The 4,023-nt window shown below is 30.9% G+C and overlaps 1 pseudogene; it reads right to left on the reverse strand.

Moving 5' to 3' along the window:
- Nucleotides 1-1,505: 1,505 nt before the first annotated feature.
- LOC146916203 (putative inactive poly [ADP-ribose] polymerase SRO1 pseudogene) lies at nucleotides 1,506-2,656 on the reverse strand (annotated as a pseudogene).
- Nucleotides 2,657-4,023: the final 1,367 nt, after the last annotated feature.

Raw genomic sequence — 4,023 nt, forward strand, 5'->3', positions numbered from 1 at the left:
CATAGTTTTGAAAACCGGCTTGGACCGGCCGGTTGAACCGGTGAAAACCGGTTTAATAAATATTTGTTTGCTGTGTGCAGTTCCCTATGCCATGCTGTTTGATTTTTACTGAAAATTCCAGAATTTGAAAAAAAAAATTAAAGGATGTGGGAATCAAACCATGTACTTCTTGGTTCTTCACAAGCAACTTGACCACTGCACCATCTTGCTGGTTGTTATCAAGTTGTGAATTAAACTATATATAATATTATACATCCTCATTTTTTCCTTCAAACTAAAAATAAATAAAAATCTTTAGAAAGAGAATATGAATTTTTTTTTTAAAAAAAGAGCACATCATTATTAAATATGATATTTATCGTATAATATAAATTTTGTCGAAATAGTAATATACATTTCATTTTTTAGAAAATATACATATTAATATTAACATATATGCAAAACAAAATTTAGTTTTTCTCAACAAAATATAACTACAAATATTGAAATTTATATTACATGTCGTTTTTAAGTTGTCGAATCATCGGTTCAATACGATTTAATATAGGTAAATACTTATATAAATTTAACCTTAAGACCGAGTGATATAACCGAGTTATCCGGATTAATCCAGTTCAGCAATGCAGTTCAAATAGTGACCCAGTGGTTCGACCATTGACTCGGTGACCCAGTACACCTGCCAAGTCGATGACCAAGCCAAGTTTTAAAACTATGAAAGTGGGAGCGATATGGGGAAAATTTTAGTTTTCCCGGGATTGTGAACAAAAGATTATTTTGTTTGTTTTTTAAAAAAACATATAGAGAAAAGTAATCACACCTTTTTTTTTAAAAAAATCAGGTTTGCAATGTTATTTAGGAGCATAAGTAGTTAAATTGGTTTATTTAAAGATTGAAAAGTTGAAGGTCAAGGGTTCAAATCTTTGTAAAGAAATAAAAACATTCACGTAACAATTAATATACTAATATTTCACACGCTTTTTCTTAAAAATTAGATATAAAATAATATTTTACAAGTTTGCCACCTTGTTTTTATTTCATATTTGACCTCATTTATTCTTAAAATTAGGTTTTGAAACTTACTCATTAAAATAAATTTTCAATATATTTACAAAATTGCCACCTTATTAATATTTCACACCTCTTTTTAATAAAAGAGGTATAATACAAATAATTCTTTTGTGAATTTTGCACTAGTGGAGGAAAGCCTTATCGTTGGTGCTCAAGACGTTTTTAAATCTCTTGTAAAAGATATATCATATGTGAAGATCAAGAAGGCTTTTGTGTTAAAAGAAATATCAATCATACATCTTAGCAGCATAAAAAAATTATTGTTTAGTCAAACCAAAGTGACACGTTTAATATGTTGAAAAGAATTATATATTAACTCCTTCGCACTTCTGTGACAATTATGTAATGCCAAAATATAAAGAATTATTTTTATACAAAAGCATATATCTTACACTAATACATAAGGTAAAAAATTCATAAAAGAACATTACATCACTTTAAAAATCGAAAGGGGCCTTGAAGCTGACAACAAATTCTGGATAGATATGTGTCTTCAAATTCATGTTCCAAACCACATAGTACTCTGGGCATTGAATGTCATCCACCCCATTATCATATTCACAACCACTTGAACAAAGTTGACCACTTCCTGGATGAAGAAGCTCCATGTTCCCCATTATAACACGACATAGGACCAAATGCTTAATTCCATTTTCATCAACATCGCAACAAAGTGAACTGTAAACATGGAAAAACAAAATATTTTTAGCATTCAAAGATAATAATATATATGAAAACTTATGAAGTTTAATGTTCATCATATGAAAACTAACCAAGCATAAGGACGGTGGACAGCAGCAAGATGAACACCAAAGCCATATATTCCTTTAGATGGAGATAGTCCATATTGACGAAGTCCATATTCCGCTATATTTGACAATTCATATTTAGAACAAGCAAGCCACGCATAGCGGATATTAGCATCCCCATGAACTCCTTTTGTGATATCAGCTTGCATTCGGAATAACTCCAGCCGCCTTTTCATTGACATGCTTGAATTGCGGAAAATATCAACTATGTCAAACTCAGTAATGCCAAAAGCAGCCATTCCTGTAAGAAACATCTGCTGTACAAAACCCACATCCAGCTTTCCATATATAGATTCAGTATAAGCATCTAAATCTGGCTCTTCCATAATAGCTATATCAACATTTTCACCGCCAAAATTTACATCAGTAGCTACACCATTAGATTCTTGTGCCCCTCTGCTTATATTATTGGGTTCTTCAGTTGAACCAGAAAAAATTTCAGGGAAAAAGCAGTTCCCTTTCTCATCAATCCATGCAATGGGTTGTTGCAAACCCGTTTTTAAATCTAGATGATACATATGTAGAAAATCTAGCACAACCTCTTGACCATCTAACTCTAGTTCCACATTTGCCTTCTTGACTGTGAAATCTTTCTTAACCAAGTCAACAACATCATCCGCATAATCCAACCATTCACCGTTCTTATAGAACATCAAACGTTTGGGCATCCCACTTTTCCTATAGTTCAAATAATTATTGGCCAAGGATCTAGAAATAGCCCAAGTTTGCTTTAGATTCACTGCAGTTCCATCCAATGCCTTTGAGGAGTTTGCTTCCATTTCTATCTAGTAGATGACTATCTGCACACACACGCTCAAATATAAAATCTCATGTGCAACAATTAAATATAACTATAGACCTTTGGCAACAAGAAAATTAGGCAGTTCATGGATGTATAAATCATTTGAGAGTAATGAACTAGTATAAAGGATCATCTCCTCATCGTAATAATATATTGTTGACATAATAATAAAGATATTGAAGTGCCCTTTGATGACATTGACTTTCCAAGGAAAAAAATCTATTTCTACAACTCTTCTTATGGTCCCCAAAAATCATTCAAAATAAACATTTAATGACTGATATTATTCTCTTAAAACTAATAAAGCTTAATCCATTTACCAATTACTCATAAAAAGTTGTGCATAAAATATTTCAAACTTGCCCATATTTGGGTATAACCTAAAGCCACCGTTGAAATTTTCACCATTTCTCATCCATGAGAGGTTTTAGCATAGAAACCAAACTGTCACTTACTAAAGGCTAAAACTAAAGATAAAAGCATAACGCTATAAATAAAACATGAATAAAAGAAAAAAAATAATAAACACAAGTAAGAAATAACTCAATTGACAATATTAACACAAAAAAGTTATGTCTACCCAACTATGCCCATAGTAAAGGAGTTTAACAATATAAAAGATCATACTTTTTTCAAAAAATTAAATAAAATTTATTGGCCAAATCGAAATTCAAAACCAACAAGGTTGTACATGCACCATTTTCCAATTCCATCCTAAGAAATTGTATCAATGTTTCCCCAAATTTAAATAAATAAATTAGTCCACACCCCTCTTTCAATTTATTGTTTAAGAAAAAAATTAAAATGTAAATGCATCATTGTGAGTGACTGATGTCCCAAATATGTTAGCACCCCAATAACCAAACAATCATCTGCAAACACCGACAAAAAATCATTCAAAAACTATCACCGAGTTTCAATATCACTTCCAACAACATAATCATCCCCAAAAATTGATGAAAAAGAAAAACTCAATTTAAACACAGAAGAAAAAAAAATCCTAACTTGATCAACTTAAACCAACCCATTAATTACAAATTCATCAAATACAAAAATAAACCAAAAAACAAAGTAAATTACAACAAATGAAACTCAATAAAAAACAACAGACAATTAAATTAAATCATCATAAATGAATGAAAACGAAGCAAAAGAGACAAGGCTTTAAAATTATACCTGAATTCAGAAACACCCCAACAATAGAATACCAAACAATTTCACAAGTAATTTCTCCTAACCTTAAAATTGTACATCTAATTTGGGGAGTATGAGGCCCTTTTTATACTTGTTCTAACACGAAAAGATAAACTCGAACCTAATCTATTAGGCGCGTTGGGTATTTCA

Source organism: Medicago sativa, chromosome 6, assembly GCF_051527215.1.
Source record: "Medicago sativa cultivar Bolivia chromosome 6, Bolivia_mono, whole genome shotgun sequence".
Classification (NCBI taxonomy): Eukaryota; Viridiplantae; Streptophyta; class Magnoliopsida; order Fabales; family Fabaceae; genus Medicago; species Medicago sativa.